This window comes from Ixodes scapularis, unplaced genomic scaffold (assembly GCF_016920785.2).
Source record: "Ixodes scapularis isolate PalLabHiFi unplaced genomic scaffold, ASM1692078v2 PGA_scaffold6__148_contigs__length_123643588, whole genome shotgun sequence".
In the NCBI taxonomy this organism is placed as follows: Eukaryota; Metazoa; Arthropoda; class Arachnida; order Ixodida; family Ixodidae; genus Ixodes; species Ixodes scapularis.
The window spans coordinates 86,815,712-86,833,899 of record NW_024609881.1 but is presented as its reverse complement, the minus strand read 5'-3'; the positions used below and the strand labels follow the sequence as shown (position 1 = coordinate 86,833,899).

Here is an 18,188-nt window from a genome sequence, read left to right as displayed (position 1 = left end):
AAGTTTTATACGCGATACGAAACGTCGCTTAGCCACACAACTACGACAGGAATTTAGTTTCGGTTTGGAATCGGAGGCTGCGTATTTTCGACACCGATTGGATATCCAGGGGGCGTGGACAATGGCGTCATGGACGTAAAAATAGCAGCTTTTATTTTGACATCTTAGTTATTTTTACGTCAACAACACGTTTTCTTTGGATGCCGCTGACTGCATTGTGAAATGTCCGTCGCTCGGCGTGTGTGTGGTAGGGTGCTCGGCGGCTCGGCGGTGTCCGCGCTGGTGCGTGTTGTCAACATTGCCGCCTGTACTCGTCGCGTTCTTAGGAACATCAAAATAAGCGTTCTCCATTTTCAAACTTCGCCCGGTGCCGTCCGTCACTCCTGTTGCAAATGAAGATTACGTGTACCGGAGGCGACAGAGCCCAGCCGCAGTAATTTCGTACGCATTTTTCTGGAGCTCTACTTGTGTGCAGTACGACGGATTATCACCCTTGCATAGAATAGCTGCGAAGGCCGTGCAAGCAGCGAGCGAGTAGCGTTGACTGGCATGACTGCACCCGATGCTGGAGCGCTCGTGGCGCGCGATCCAAAGCAACGAGCTCGGGCTTTTAGCACTGTCGTCGACAGCATTTTTCTTTTCTTTTTTTCAGTGTTAGTCATAAAAAAGAAATGTCGTAAATATCGTCAAATGTCCCGCCAAAACAAAATGTCCGAAAAAAAAAAAAAAAAAAAGGCGGCCGAGGCTGAGGTTCTTAAGGGTCTATGAAGTAATTTTTTTTATTTATTTGTTTGCCAGTTTTTTTGCGCCCCTCTTTGAATACTGTCGCATTTTTTTGTATTATTTTCATGTTTATTATTCGTTGGTTTTATTTCGGATATTATTTGCATAAGCATTTTTGAGCTGACTTCGCACCTGTGGATATTTTCATGATGGATTCGGGAGCCCATATTCGGGTCTTATAAATTTTGAGCCATTGTAATATCAACTCACTGTAAATAATTTAGGAAAAAATGAAACGTTTGTCTGTAAATATGGTTGTATTAGCGCGTGTGGATGTAGATTGTAGTGATATATTAACAGTATTAAAATATTCAGATATGGCTAATTGTCACATTTTTATTTGCCTGGCTAACAAAAAGTGTGTCAACCAATTTTATTTTAGTGATCTGGTGTCTTCGTGTATATAAACTAATTTATTATTATTTATTGAAAATATAAGAACGTAGGATTTCATTATCCCAAATTGTTAACTTCTCTCATTAATTTAAGAAAATTTACAAAAAAATGTAGAATTCCTGACATATATTCGGCGATTCAAACATTTGGGCAAGGAATGAAGAAATGCGTTGCATCCTTAACATGTTGTTTGAAGTTATATAGACGAACATGGTCGCTCCCAGAAATCAGTAATTGTAAAGTAATTGCATTACTTTTTGATGTAATTTGTAATTGTAATGAATTATTTTTCACATAGTAGTAGTTGTAATTATGGTTAAACTACTTTTGGAGCGAAATGATTTTAGTTGTAATTAAATTACATTTTGGAAGAAATTTACCATGTATGGTTTTCTTCAATTTGCCGCGGAACACAAGGCCAATTGAACCTCTAGCGTATATTATAACTATGGTTTGTACCTAAAGTTTGATTTACTTGCAGCAGAATTTGGCCGGTATTGCACTGCCACCGGGGGCGCTTGATTGACAATAGGATGAGTATAAAAAGACGATACCCGAATTCTGTATTGACACCTGCCAATAAAAAGACGCTAAAGGGTTCTTTCGCCATTTGATTGCCATTGTAGCGCCTACCACGTCAGTGCCAAACTTCAATAAAGGGGTAATACCGTGTCCATAAATTTCAAGCGAGAGCAATCGAATGGCGATAGGGGCAATAGAATGTCAGTCAGATGTATATTGAATGGCCGAAGCCATTTTTATAGGAGAACAGCACACCATGGCTGCTGGTAATCCCCACCGACCTTAGAGCAGAGATCTTCCAAGCCTGTCACGACGATCCGACGTCCGGACACCTTGGTTACAGCCGTACGCTGGCCCGAATTCGTGAAAGGTATTACTGGCCCAAGCTGCCGAAGACCGTTCACTTCTACACACGGTCCTGCCACGAGTGCCAGCGACGCAAGAAACCGCCGACGAAGCCGGCAGGTCTCCTGCATCCGATCGCTCCCCCGACCGTACTGTTCCAGCAGATCGGAATGGATCTACTTGGTCCTTTCCCACCATCGACGCAAGGAAACAGATGGATTATTGTCGCCACAGATTATCTCACACGGTACGCCGAAACGAAAGCCCTCCCTGTAGGAACTGCTGTGGATGTCGCCAAGTTCTTTATTGAATCCATCGTCCTCCGGCACGGCGCTCCCGAAGTTTTGATCTCAGACCGTGGATCATCGTTCATGGCCCAGCTGACGCAAGAAATCCTTCGTCTCAGCCACACCAGCCATCGGCGCACAACGGCGTACCACCCGCAGACCAACGGGCTGACGGAGAGACTCACAAGACCATCGCCGACATGATCTCCATGTACGTCGACGTGGAGCACAAGATATGGGACGAGGTGTTGCCGTACGTCACATTTGCCTACAACACGGCCGTGCAAGAGACCACCGGGGTGACACCCTTCCAACTGGTTCATGGTCGTAAAGTAACGACAATGCTGGACGCGATGTTAGCCCACGAACCGGCTCTCGACGGAAGCGACGACGCCCAGGTGGTTGCCCAACGGGCAGAAGAAGTCCGCCAGCTCGCCAGACACCGTATTCAAGCCCAACAACGTGTCGACACTGGCCGCTACAACCTTTGTCGTCGGGACGTCCACTTCCAGCCCCGAGACAGGGTGTGGGTGTGGACACCGATCCGCCGCCGTGGTCTCAGTGAGAAACTCCTAAAGCGCTACTTCGGACCCTACAAAGTACTTCGTCGACTCGGGGATATGAACTACGAGGTGATGCCCGACAGAACACGGACTTCATCACGCCGCGATCCACGACCGGAAGTCGTCCACGTCGTGCGCCTCAAGCCGTACTACGCTCGATAAGACGGCGAACTGTGATCTTGTGCACCGCTTGATAGGATTGTGTTCCCATTTTTTTGTTTATTTCGCTCTGTTTTGTTGCCTTTTACGTGGCATCGAGACGATGCCTTTTTAAAGGGGGGAGTAATGCCACGCTCGTCAGCGAGCAACCGCGCGCGTGGCCGAGTGGTTACCGTGCTTGACTGTCGAGCGGAAAGTCTGGGTTCGATTCCAGTCGGTGGAATGCTCTTTTATTTGTTCTTCCATTGCGTTCTTGTGAGTTCGAGAACATTCTCGTCAGATCGAGTTCTGAATGTTCCAGTCGCCGAACAGTCTGGGCCGATTGTTCCAGAACCCGACGCGCGTACATAAGGGACTCCGCGTGCTGATCTGCAGTCAGTTTTCGCCCAGCGTTTGACTCTGCTGCTACGCCGACTTCGACGCCCGCGACGCTCCGTTATTATCTTTTGTACCCTTTTATTTTTGGCACAAGTTCGCCACATTAAACGTTTATTTCTTTCTGTTTATTTATTGTTTAGTGTTTATTGGTCACCACCCGTGAAAATATTTAAGCACGACTTTTTGCACAAAGAAATCTTGAAGGAACTTTATTCATTCTTAAACGTCGTTGTAATGTAATGCAATCGCTTTTATTGTGCAGTAGTTTGTGATATAATTGAATTTCATGCTTGGGAGAAGAGCGTGTTGGTTTAAGTCATGGATGAAGAAAGAATAAAACAATTAAAACATTGACGACACAACCACATCTTTCATTTTTGAAAGATGTTGTGTTGTCCCTGTTTTAATTGTCTTATTCTTTCTTCATCCATAAATTGAATTTCAATTTCTAAATTCCTATAGAACTATGTAGGATGGTATTTTTTATATTTGAAAACTGATTTTGATGTATTTGAGTCCGGGCAAGAGAAAGAGACGCCCTGCCAGTTGCATTCTGTGGGTGACTATCAAAGGCTAGGGTTCCGCCCTTTAACATCATTATTATAGTAGGAAGCGAGGTAAGAATTCAGTATGGAGCTCCACCCCTTTACTCCGTTTCACTTCCGACCCCAGCCGACGCTACGGTTCAAGGGAGATGATCAAGCAGCGCCAAAAGTCCCTTGTGATGGCGCCCGTATGCTTTTTCCATCACCGGCTAAACCGATCACGCACAGAAGCAAGCGCAGGATCACTGAATGTGTTTGCTTTAGCTGGTGATAGAAGGCTAACACACCTGACAAGCGCCGCCTCAATGCACTCTTCAGGCGCTCTTTGATTGGCTCTCTTGGATTCTTGCTCAGGCTACGGGCACCTTGAATAAGTACGAAACTGTTTTTAATTTAGATCTTAAATACATAATAAAAAGAGTACTAACATACACCTTTTCACCTTGGGAATCCTATGAAAGATAATATTGCCACGCGTTTCGCCGAGCCAGCGCGTGCATGGCTGAATGGTTACCGCGCGTGAGTGTCGCCGGGAGGTTTTAGGTTAGATTCCAGTCAGCGGAATGTCTTTTTATTCATTCTTTCAACTTGGCGTTCATCTAAGCTCGAGAACATTCTCGTGTGATCAAGTTCCGAATGTTCTACGTGCCAAGAGTTTGTCACCGAATGTTTCAGAAACCCATCAAAACCGCCGGCCTTTCGCTCCTTGGCCACGTCGCGAACAACAAAGGTGTTCTCCCTGACCCTGAGAAGACCCGCGTCGTTGCTGTATTTAAGCCGCCGTTTGACAATAAGGCCGTGAGAAGATTTCTCAAACTTTGAGTCTACTACAGACGGTTTGTTCGGGACTTCGCCAAGCTGTCCGCACCGGTGACGCTCCCCACAAAGGACGCCGTAATGTTCGAGTGTACAAAAAAAAAACAAAAAAAAAAAAAACAAACACTAGCGGTCATTCGATGAGCTCAGACGAAGACTCCAGACGCCCCCGATTGTTAGCCGTTTCGTCCAGTTCGCTGAAACGAAGATCCACGGAGGCGCCAACAACACCGGGCTTGGCGCGGTACCGGTCCAAAGGCGGGACGGGGAAGAGCAAGTCATCGCATACTCGAGTCGGACGCTGTCTAAAGCGGAGAAGAACTACCCTTCGACTGAAAAAGAGTGCGTCGCTGTCGTTTGGGCATTAATAAAATTCCGTCCATAATTGTACGATAGTCGTCTTCGAGTGGTGACAGAACAGCACACCTTCTGCTGGCTCGTGAAGCTAAAGGACCCCTCCGGACGTCTCGCCCGGTGGAGTTTACGACTGCAGGAGTTTGATATGACCGTGGTGTACAAATCCGGCCCGAAGCACAATGACGCCAACTGCCTGTCAAGGGCCCTAGTCGAGGCCGGTGCTATATGCACCAAAGACGACGACGATGAGTGTTTCCTCAAAGCTCTGGATGTCAGCGACATGGCAGCACTCCAACGAGACGACCCTAAGCGGCAAGCACTCATCGAGCACCTAGAGGGACAACGATGCGCTGTTCCCCTTTTTTTCGTTTGAACACTACCAGCCTTCTCCATTCGACAAGGAGTGCTCTACAAGAAGAACTCCAGCGACAAGAACACGGCGTGGACGTTGGTTATTCTTTCCAGTATTCTATAGGAAATATTTTTGGTTTGCCACGAGTTTCAACGACAGAAAGAACCACCGATGAGACCGGCAGGACTTCTTCAGCATATTGCGCCGCCATCTTCTCCATTCCAGCAAATCGAAATGGATATACATGGACCATTCTCACTATTGACGGAAGGAAACTAATAGATAATGATGGCAACCAATTATCTCACACGGTACGCCGGGACGAAAGCCCCTCTATCAGGTACGGCTGCTGAAATGGCCAAGTTTTTCATCGAGTCCATTGTCCTCCGGCACGGCGCCCCCGAAGTTCTCAATAAAGGCTGTGGACCATCGCTCATGGTTCAGCAGACGCAAGAAATCCTTCGCCACAGTAGCACAAGGTACTGTCGAACCAGTGCGTACCATCCGCAGACAAATATACTAACTGAAAGGCTAAAGAAAACTATAGCCAACTTGATCTCCATTTATGTCGAAGTAGATCACAAGACGTGGGACGACGTGTTATCCTACGTGACGTTTGCTTGCAGCACGGCGGTGCAAGAGACCACAGGATTAACGCCGTTTCAACTCGTGCATGGGCGAAAAGTAACGACCATGCTCGGCGCGATGCTGCCCCACGAACCAGCTGACGATGGGAGCCAACGCGCCCAGGGTGTTTCTCAATGAGCTGAAGAATTTCGCCAGCTCGCTCGACTCCCGATTAAAGATCAAGAACGTTCCGACTCTACCCGGTACAACCTTCGTCGGATCGACATTCGCTTCAAGCCCCGAGACAGTGTGTGGGTCTGGACCCCGATACAACGAAGCGGTAAACTCCTGAAGCGTTACCTCGGACCATACAAAGTGCTTGGTCGACTCGGGGATCTAAACTATGTAGTGATGCATGACGCAACACGGGCGTCATCGCGCCGCCATCCACGACCGGAAGTCGTACACTTCGTGCGTCTCAAGCCACGATCCATAGGACTGTGAACTTAGTTTTTGTACGACGCTCGATAGGAATGTGTTTTTCAGGCCTCCGTAGTTTGCAATTATTTTGGTTAATTTTTCTGATTCATTTCCCGCAAAGCTGCATCGATACGATGCTTTTTTAAAGGGGGGAGTAAGGCCACGCACGCCGCCAAGAAAGCGCGTGCGTGGCCAAATGGTTACCGCGCTTGAGTGTCGCGCGGAAGTTCTAGGTTTGATTCCAGTCAGCGGAATGTCCTTCTACTTTCTTTTATTTATTCTTTTAGCTTGACGTTCTCGTAAGTTCGAGAAGAATCCCGTCTGATAAAGTTTCGAATGTTCTACGCGCCGAAAATTTTACGCCGCATGTTCCAGAAACCCAAGAGGGTACATAAGGGACTCCGCATGGCGAGTGCAGTCAGTCTCACTGTAGCATTCGAAGCTGTTGTCTCAACGCCATCGATGTCAACGACGCAAGCCTTTATTATTTTTTTTGTTGTTGTTCGTTTTGTTTTAGTTTTTTTTTTTTTTTTTTTTTTTGGGGGGGGGGGGGGGGGGGGGGTACACACGTTCGAACCTTTAAACGTTTTGTTTTCTTCAGTTTCGCCGCCTGATCACTTGCCATTCGGGACAATATCGTCACAGATTAACTGCTGACTTATTTAATTACCGAGTAAATATTGCGGCGTGTGCTTGCCATTTATTTCTCACAGTATTAATGTTAGCAGGTTGATAATTTTACAGCCTGCTGAGTATTATAACAAAAAATTCGATTAGAGCTTTCCTAAAAATTCTGCTTTAAATGGGGTTAAAAAAGAGTATTTTACGAACATACTTTTTACGAACATACTTGGAAACAAAAATTTGGATCTAACTCATCCACTTCTTTATTACGACACTTAAGGCTCGTTCACACTCTTGCAACCAAGTACAACCGAGAGAGACAATACCTGTTTTTAATCCTCTTATGACATCTTAGGACCAGCTTCGCAGCAGCGCTCCCGGTCCTAAGGAGTCGCAAGAGGATTAAAAACCGGTCTTGCCTCTCTTGGTCGTACTCGGTTGTAAGAGTGTGACCGAGTCTTTAGCTGTCACATTAAAATTATTAGAGTCATCTCAAAAATATTTGTGTAGAAAATGAGAAGCATGAAATAGCTATATGTTAATTATCTAGATAACTTTTTAAGCATTAGAATTAGTTGCTTGCCATATGGTCCTTAAAACCACCGGGATTTCGTTAGAGAAAATACATTTGAGTATGTGTTTTATAGTCATTGCAATATTTAAAACCCGTTTTGGAGCCATTCCAGTTGGTCACCGTTGGACCACAGTGTAAATATAAACCGAAGTATCTGTACGTTGGTAAAGGGCTCAATTTCGCTGGCTGAACTTGGGAATTCTTTTACTTTAAACTATGCCTTCTTTTTTTTTTTTCCATAAGTCCGTCTACCTCTAATCGGGAATCTGAGCCGTCAAACAAACACACTCTGTATTTATATCATGCCATCATAAGTGACTTCAGGGAGCACGTTCATTCGATAATGACTTTCTGCTTAACAACCATTACAGGTTAAAAACGATGTATGACATGAAACCAGGAACATCGGACGGATATACGTTTCCCAACTACATGGAGGCCTTCAGACACCGAGGAAATAGAAGTAGGTTATGCCTGCGGTTATCATTTTCCATTCTGTCTGCATGTTCTATTTCTTTGCCATTCCTCTCCCGCCTTTAATATTTTGTTATTATTCTTATTTTTTCCAGAATTATATTCAGGAACATTATATCTCTTGTTGTCGGACAGCGACTCCTGCGCTCTTTTTTATCATAACGAGACGGGTAAGCACCCTTTTTCAAACTTTGGTTTCTAACATGAAGGATTGTTTACACAGGAGTCCAGTAGGGCACAAAAAAAGTAATAGAAACAATTTCATGCAACTGGTTCTGCTCATTCAAATACACACCTCGCACCTGAATGCAAACGACAAGAAATCGCTGTTCCCAATGAGTGATCAAGAATTCCAGACACTTCAAATTATCAGCTACCCATAAGTGAGAACCCCTCATATGCGATAGTTTTCACGTAAGATCCATATTAGAAGCTTCATACTCAGTGGGAGCATTTTGCCTTTGATTAAACTTTCATGTGCGCACAGGCAAAGCGCGACCGAAAGCAACAGATGCGTTCTGGAGATTGAGCACCTGCAGCAAGTACGGAGAAAAACACGATGCGCGAAGGAACAATGGGCAAGTGGAACGACATGCTCGTGGTCGATGTGCACATTCGGCTTTTACGGTCTAATCGTGTTTCGAGCAACTTCGTCCAATAGGATCCTTATACTTTTCTCCGTGATTTTTTCGCGCCTATTCAGGAGGACAATAAAGTCACAAATCCCCCTTTTTTTATTATTAGAGTGTACTTTACCGCGATAAAGCTCTAAAGTAAAATTTAAAAGCTCCAGTACTGTACTTTTGCGCAAAATTAGGACTAGATAGTGGAAAGAATTTGGGCAACAATAGATCAATCAATAGTTACCAATAAAAACAATTTGTTTCTTGCTCCGTACTCTGTAAGCAGATAAGCCTTTTGGAATTTTAAATATTTGAATGTTCTTCTGGCACATAGGGTTCGCAAGGTAACAATTATCTAATTTAAATACACCTATATATACCTTGATTATTCACTTCAAGCCGGACATTAGTAAAGCTCCGGGAGGAGCCCGACATTCTTACTCGAGTTTTCCAGGTGAAAACGATTACTATAGGGATAAAAAATCAATATTTTACAGCAATATTGTTTTTAATAAACTGAATTTGATATCAGTCAACTGTATCTCATTTACATTAAATAAACTTGATTTACTTCATTTAATAAAAATACATGATTTACTTCATTCAATAAAAAAAAAACATATTTTTTGCCATGTTTCTCTCAAAGTAATATTGGTGACGGCTGTCACATGCATCGTCTTCATCGGTTTGATTGACTCGGAAGGGCCGTAGCAATCGCTCTTTGGAAACTTGAGTTAAAACAAAGTATAGCGTCTGAACTAAGAAGTTAATACTTTCGCCATTTGTATTAATTCCTCAGTAACACTAACCCGTCGGCAGCCTTTGCTTTTTTCCTTGGTTTCCCTTTATTGTCCATACCACCATAAAACAATTTGGACACATATACTTACTTACGAACTATATTACGTTTTTAGACTTTCAATTGCCGTGAATCTCAATTGCAGACGACTGCGAGCTTTGGGAAAAGAAGCGTCCCGATACGGATGGACTGCCTACTTCTTTCTGCTCAAGATATATAAGAGCATGCAACAACAAAACCCTCCAATATTACCACCAATATTCGGAGTGCCACCCAAGTAATTCCATCCTGGGAGTGTTATTGGGATAATGAAATTGCTAAAAATAAAACAGTTTGTTTGAGAAGCTAAAGTTAAGAAAATGGTTTTTGACACGGATATATATATATATATATATATATATATGTAATATGTAAAAAAGCCACCGAGGTTCAAACAAACTTGGATAGTTTAATCGGACGTTTCGGACGGTGACCCTCCTTCTTCAAGTGTGACTTAAAAGTGAACAGGGTCATATAATGGCCGAGATTCTCACCCGAAGAGGGAGAGGAGAAAGTAGTAGATGAGAAGGGACGACAGAACGTACAACATAACAAAAATACCCACAAAAAGTGACGGCAGCAGCAATTAGATTTGGAGTTAAGATTACGACAGGCGGAACGATGAATGAAGCACAAAAGTGTCCCCATCCCCGAAAAACCTCCTCCATCGGCGAAACTGCGATGGCAGGGCCCCAAGGGCAAAAAGCCGCACGCGGCCGGCCGAGCGAGGTATCTAAGTTTGTGAGGGTAAAAGCGCTAAAAACAACGGACGATTAAAAGAAACGAACAACACAGAGCTCTGTGATGTTCGTTTCTTTTACTCGTCCGTTGTTCTTAGCGCTTTTGTCCTCACAAACATGGATCACCAACTAGCCCGAGTGCATACTCTTCTACAGAGGTATCTAAGGCCGTCCCCCGCGCGCCCCACCGAAGGCGAGGCCCGCACCTTGCCCCCATGCCGGTCGGACTCCTACACCGGACCAGAAGCGCCAAAGGGCGCCGCTCACAATACATCTGCTAGACAAATAGCGAAAGGGGGGCAGAGAGGGGGGGGGGGGGATTGGAAGGGGCGACAATTCGGCCGTTCACACGAGCCGTACGCAATTCGGTCTCCCCGGGCTCTCAATAATACTACACTTGACCGCGTCAAATTTGTATATAAGATGGGCTTCCTTGAGCTCTCGTTCTAGGTTTGATCGAAAGCCGGAGTGAAGCAGAATGACAGAGAGTTTATCAAATGAGTGGTCAGTTTGTGCCAAGTGTTTAGAGAGTGGAAGAATGGGTAATTTGGTCGAATGGGATCGGTGGTTGTTTAATCTTTTATTGAAGGCTGTCATGCTTTGTCCCACATACTGCATCTGACACACCTGACACTCAAGGAGCTGGACAACGTCACGAGTGCAGCACGTAAGGTCCCCGTCGGTCCTTATGGTAAAATTCTATGTCGTGCTTCTGGCAGTATCGGTCGTGACGATGTCGGCGCACACCTTGCACCCAGGCTTCCCGCAAGGTCTCCATCCCAAGGAGAACGTCCGTGTGGTGCGGGAATTCACGATTATTTCCTTTAGGTTTCTAGAACGTCGGTAAGTAACACGGGGAGGTGATGGAAGTATTTCTTTTAGTCGCTGGCTTTGTTCGATTATATTAAAGTGTTTGCTAAGAATTTGGTTGACGTCAGGGAAATTAGCGCTGCACGTTAGGACAAGGTTAGTTGGCCGGCGATCTTCCCGTGGCGCGGGGCGATCCGCCAACAGTTTGTTGCGGTCAAGTGCTCTTGCTCTATCTATCGCGTCGTCAGTGACACCTCTCGGGCATCAATGACACCCGAGAGGCGTCCTTGACGACGACTTTCGTTAACGCTCTCCCGAGTGATACACGCGCCGTCCGAATCCAAAATTTATGTTCCCGCGCGTTGCCGTGAAAGTGAAGTTCAACACATATTTGAATGCGTCTGCGGATGCGCCCATAATATTGCACGGCTCAAGGATACGTCGTTAGCCGACGTGAAAGTGGCCTGCTGCTCTGGTGATCCGCAAGCCAAGAAGGAGGTCAGACGTGGCCTCGATATGCCGACCGAGAATTCGTACACCTGCGACTCGTCTCGAGCGCGCTGTTTCTCGGAGTGCTCGCATCTGTGCCGGCAATATCAGGTCGCAATCCACGAGGTCTCTATTTGGAGTATGCAAGGCCAATCTTCAGGACTGCAATCTATACGTCGGTGGCGGAGGGTCGGCAGGAAGGACCTTCACAACAGGGATGCCACCGTATCATATTTTTAACCGTAACAGAATATAATACATGTGTTCCAGGATGCTTCAGGTGGTCCACTATTCTTGAAAATTCCAAATGGCACTGCCTGCAAGATCTTCAACGAGGTAACCTTCAACAAAAGTACGTATTTTCCATTCATAGGGCAGCACGTGGTAAAGTTTCATGTTCAAGGCCACACCTACAGATAAAGAATACCATTACCTTCCACCGTCACGTCATGTGATAAATGTTGACATGGGAGTCTTTATTAAATAGGGGCTTGGTGACGTCTTGATGGGATTTAGGATGACATAGAATTTATTTAGATTTCGAAGTCTTTTCGCATCCCTCATCAGACAGAAAAGATGTCATGGACGGGACCGCGTATAATCCTTGATGTAACTTTTCTTTTTTGAGCCCATTGAAGACTCTTCGTCGTCCGAAACCATAGCTTCCAGGCAAAGTGCCAAGCCTACGGGAAAATAATTTCAGGATCAAAAACTTCCATTTCTAACTTCAAGCTTCATATCATTAGGCGTCTCAAACAAATTCGAAAAATGTATTGGAGTATTAGTATTTCTGTATTTGTATTTCTGCCCTCTATAAAATGTATTCCGGTATTTATATTTCTGTCCTTTATAAAATGTATTCCCCTATTTTATTTCCAAATACTTTTGGCCTATATTTAAAATGGATTTCCGATACGTATCGCGAGACACTTTTACAGATACATTTCAGTATCAGTATTTTAGCTACTGTTTCAATGTATCCCAGTATTTATATTTCCAAATACATGTTTGAGTATTTCTGCCCAACCCTGGGTAAGAGTTTGTTTATTATACCGGGTGCCACTGCCCGAAGCCCGTTGCCTTCCTAGTAACTGCCTGTAGAACGTCGGAACACGCGCCTGACTGACCGCAGTCTCAATGTTTGTACCCGCTAAGATAGTCGCGTGAAATATTGAAAGCTTTCGACACCGTGCATGACCACAACGAAGGCCGATAGAGACCTCATGAGCCTGATTGCTTAGCCAACGCACTACTGTGGAGCGGGCAGGTTACCTGCGCTAGCTCGACCCGTAACGAGTAGTACTAAATAAATAAAGAGAAGAAACTCAAGAAACAAAGTGTACGTAACAGACGATGCAGACGTAATCGATACTGCGTTTATTTGAGCTTACTGTCAAACAAACAGTAGACTCGATCGACGTGCGAGTGACAAATGGAGAGTCCGCCACCAACGAAGCCACGACCGGCTAGCAGCAAGCACATTCCCCCGCACCCCGGTCCACCCCACCGCTCACAACTTCAAAAATAATAAGAGCGAAGACCAAAGGGGGAGAACTGGCCTTCTATCTCGAAAACAAGGTCAGCCTATTCATGCGGTAAGGGTCCACTTCGAAGAAAAGGTCGGGGACATCCTCTTGTGAGTCAGCAAGGCGCGCCTAGCTGGGCTTTGCTTGTGGCCAAAGTCGAGGGAATCGCAGGCAAGTTTCGCGGGTCTATGTTTTTTTTTTCGCTGCCTGAACTCGTAATGCGTGCGTACACCCCGAAGAACAATCTTCAGAGAACCAAAATAACCGAAATAGCAAAAATGTAGGCTTTTTGGATCCTAAATTAAAGTGGATTTAGGATTGTAAAACAGAGTTGCCAGACTCAGGTCTCAAAATATCACGCGTGATCGCCGAGAAACTTTCAACCGCCTCTCGCCAACCGCCTCTTGGTGTGTCTGAACAGGGTCGCTCGCGAACCGCATCCGCAACCGTTTAGCGAACGCGGATCAGCTTCCATTTTGAATGCGCCATAACTGCAGTGCTAGAAATGTATATGAAACGTTTAACCACCGATTCCCCAGGTGAATGCCAAAAGAAAAGAGTTCGCGATCTGCTCAAATGGTTCGAGTATTTTTTTAAGCCAACTTGCCTCTTCCAAGATGCAATATTGTACCGCCGAAGACCGTCGAACAATCTAAAACTTTGTTGTCCGCGTAGCATTTATGCTTTCTAACACTGGTGACATAAACAAGCTCAACAGGGTTCTCAAGACGGTGCTACCGTAAGTCGCTTGGGACGCAAGTTTGTAAAGAGCGTCAGATTGCGGTAGCGCGCCCGTGAGGCGTGGCCATATAGTGTTTTGATCAAGCATAAACGTTGGTTTACACAAGCACCGTCTTCTTAGGCTTCCTTCAGTACAAGTAACCGAAACATTTGTATTTAGAACGTCGCGTGCCAGTCTATCTTCTTTAACTGGTATCCACGCTTAGTATGAAGCACAGATGTCCCGGTGACTTGTTCGTGATCTTTCGTAAAGTAACAAAACGGAAGAAAACGCCCGTGTAAACCAGATTTAAACCCTGGTCTAAATGTCCACCGATCACCCACAGAAAATTTCTGTGGGGTCCTAGAGGTCTCTATGCGGCACCCATGGGGTTGCATGGGTGTCCTAAAATCTCTGTTGGGTCAGGCTTGTGGTTTTATGGGACATGTAGGTTACTGTGTGGGGTCCTTTGGGTAATCCACACAGCCTGTAAGGGCTCCTTTGGGTAAACCACACAGCCTGTGGGGGCTCCTTTGGGTAACCCAAACAGCCTATGGGGGTTCTATAGGTAACCCACAGAGTATGTAGGGATACAACCCTGGCTTTTATGGGACATGTAGGAAATTATGTGGGTTGCTGTAGGTACCACGCAGCCTGTGGGGGATAGCCTAGGATCCTATCGGACAAGTACGACATTGTGCGGGCTGCTGTAGGGATGCCACACGCTAGAGGAGCGCTCTGTGTTGCTACATGGGACATGTGTGAGGCCTATGGGAAGCCTGTGGTTGTGCGCCTCAAGATATATTCTACAGAAGTCATGCAAATTATAACTTTTTTGTAAGTCTTTTTTTTTTATTATTACATTGCTCACCCCAGTGCGCCGAACACTACCCCACGACGTCGACCAGGCGTTTTTGTTTTTTTCAAAATATGGCTTCCAATTCTAGCACATTGGTACGTTATGTCAACATTTTTCCGAAGTTGTCAGTTTCATGTTCTTTGCTCTGACCTTTTCAGTCTTGTGTGCTCTGTATTTCAGCGAAAAGGCGTATTGCCAAAATGCAGAGCAATAAATGTATATGTTTATAGGCAACAGAGAAATTAGATGCAGGACATGACTTATGTGGACTCACAATAGGCTTATTTTACAGATATCTAATGAACCGCAAACAAAACAAGAGAAAACGCTAGTGCACAGAGGAGTATACACGAACAAATGCAATCATCTTGGAGCAGAATAGTGATTAAGTCTAAGAGAAGGGCATAATTTAAAATGACAAAATTTGGAGACAGAGTGCAAAACAAAAAGCGAGCAGTTTTTCTTGAGTAAAATGCATGTACCCAGGTAGCACACCGCGTCGGCCGGTATCGGGACTACGCCGGCCGGTCCTGTAACAGGATGGCGGCGACCGGCCATGGGCGCCGGTGAGCTACCGGCTCCGGCCGGCGTCGGCGTTTCGTCTCTACTCACTGGCCAGTTCAGCAGAGGTTACAGTGACTGGCCGGAATCGTGTTTTTGCTGTCTTTGCTGGCCAGTACTTCCATAGAGATTCCAGTAACTGGCCGGCATCGGTATTTTTCTGTCTTTTGATGGCCAGTATTTATATGAAAGTTCAGTAACTTTCCACAATCTGCGCGTTGCGCTTCACGCTAGTGTGCTCCGCCGTTCAAGTTTTGTTTACTGACCAACATCGTTTTATTTTTTTATTTTTTTTTCGTTTTCACTATGCAGTCAAGTCATTGAGATTCTAATGAACTACGGCATGAATAACATGAATAGTGAGGCGAAATGTTTGCGTTGATAAATCCTCCGTAAATGACTGCCGACGCTGGCGTATTTAATCCCAGCATGGCAAGGCCACGGTGTAAGATACACTCTTTAGGTAAGGACACGGTGGGGCTGAACGCGCGGCGCGAGGAATCGGATAGTCTTCATTCGACGGGCATCCGAAAGGCTCCATCATTCCGCTGCCACCGTGCCCGCGGCTGACAGTGTCGCCGGCGGCCAAACGGCGAAACTCTGTGAGAGCGAAAAAAATTATCTCGTTGCCATGACACCCCGGTACACCGCGGTCTTTCTGCACGTGCGACGACGTCGCTGGAGCTCTGCGCGTGTGGTACATGAGGCGGCACGAGCCGTCTTGTACGTGCCCACGGGTCGACGAGTCACCTGCCGGCGCCGCTTGAAACCATAGTGAGAGAGAGTGAAGAGCGAACTTTATCATGCACGTCGTGAGGAGCGCGCTGTCCTTACCTGAAGAGTATTATCTTACACCGTGGACGAGGCTGACGTGTTTTACCGCGAAAACGAGAGAAAAAACAATGCGGCGAGGAAAACACATTCAGGATATTGAGAATTTGAACACGTACGCCACGTAAAATAAATTTTACAACACCGAATGATACTTTTTTAGGAATCTAGTTTAATTTGATGTATTATACTTAACGTCCGGCGGTATACGCACGTGTTTGGCCCAGATAAAAGAAATAAAAACGGTATAACGGAGCCTCCGAATGAAAAAAAAAAAAAAAAAAACACGTGGCAGGAATGAGCACGCGCAGGTGCCCTGCAAGACGCTCACCATCCTTGGAGTGGTGTTCTCTCCAACGCTGGATTTTTCAGCCCTCATCGCTGGTGTTGCCGCCAGGGCCCGGCGTACGCTGGGCTTTGTCGCACGTGTAACGAAATCCTGTGAGTCATGTGCGTCACGCATTCTGTACACGGCATTGGTGCTCCCAACTCTTGAGTACTGTTGCTCCGTGTGGTCCCCATCTCAGCAGCACCTGGTTGATCGCATCGAAAGCGTCCAGCGAAGGGCGTCTCGTACTATTTGCGATAGGGTGGGCGGCAATGCCTTCGGGCTGGACACAACGTACAACGACCCGCTGAGGACACTTGGGTGGCGTCCCCTTCGACACAGGCGGCAAGTGTCCCGCGTGAGCCTGGCATGCCGGGTCCTAGACGGTTCTTTGACCGGCTCGTACCTCACCACAGTTGTGCGAGTTGGGAGGAGGACTGGACAACCCGAAGAGCTGCGGGCCAGAACGATGCGCCACAGTTCTTCGACGCTCCCAGCAGCCATTAGAGAGTTCTTGAGACTCCCCCTGAATGTGCGGAGCCCTCTGCCAACCAAAAGAGCTGAATCAAAGGAGCTGTCGACGATGTATGGGGCCTCATTGGCATTCTCGTGATCAACACTACCTCTCTCTCTTCTCCTCCTCCTCCCTTGCTTTCCGCAGTGGTCAGATTTGGTTATTATTCAGTCTGGTAAGTTACTGTTTTGTTCCCGCAGTTGGTGGTGGGCTGTCAGGCGCTCCGCGTCAGGGTTCTCACCTATCTGTTCAGCCCCGCACACCACCACTTGCGCCCTTGGAAGTGCAAGTAAAATTATTATTATTATTATTATTATTATTATTATTTGTAGCGTACACCTCTTTTGATCTGCCAAGTGAAGAGTTGTTTTCTTCGTTGTGTCTCCCGCGTTTTTCAGCACATTATAAAAGATGTGTAATTGACAAACACTATTGGCACAGCCCTTTCAAAACGCCCTGTGTCCTGCAGCGCAACTTAAGGGAAAGTGAACGAGTTTTCATTCCTCGTGTATACACAAAGTATGGAAAAAGTATGCGCTCTTTCTATGTCCCTGAACTTTTCAATACATTGTCAGAGTCATTCTTGGAACTCAGGTCAAAGCGTCAGTTGAAAAAACAACTAAAAACAATTTGCTAAATATCCTGCTTCTGAACATGTCCTTTTTGTGCATCTCGTGTTTTTCTTTTTTTCCTTTTTGATTTCACACTTCCCAGTTCTTGAATAGTAGATTTTTTGTGGTCAAAGGGTGTATTCCGTGGCCATCCGTTCTTAATCTTCTTTAGTGTATTTATTGTGGTGTATGATTACATGTTAGTAATTTTATTTTTTAAGAGTTATTTATGCATAGTTCTGGGAATTGTTTTTTTTTAAGTGTTTTGTTTGTTTTTTGTAATCAAGCGTCAGAATTTGATTTTCTTCACGCCGCTGCTGGGTCCAGTCCTACAAGCCTCTTTTGGCTTTCGACGGACCCGCATTCTTGTATGTTGTTATGAAATACGTGAAATAAAAAAAAATATTATTTATTTATTTATTAATATTATTATTATTATTATTATTATAAAAGAAAAAGTATAACTGTCTTTTTTCACATTTGTGTGGTGTATGTTTCTGTGACTCCGAAAGACT

The 18,188-nt window shown here is 45.5% G+C and overlaps 1 pseudogene; it reads left to right on the top strand.

The window, feature by feature from the left end:
* The window catches only part of LOC120843788, an 82,160-nt pseudogene extending 72,207 nt beyond the window's left edge, over positions 1 to 9,953 (top strand).
* The last annotated feature ends 8,235 nt before the right edge of the window (positions 9,954 to 18,188 follow it).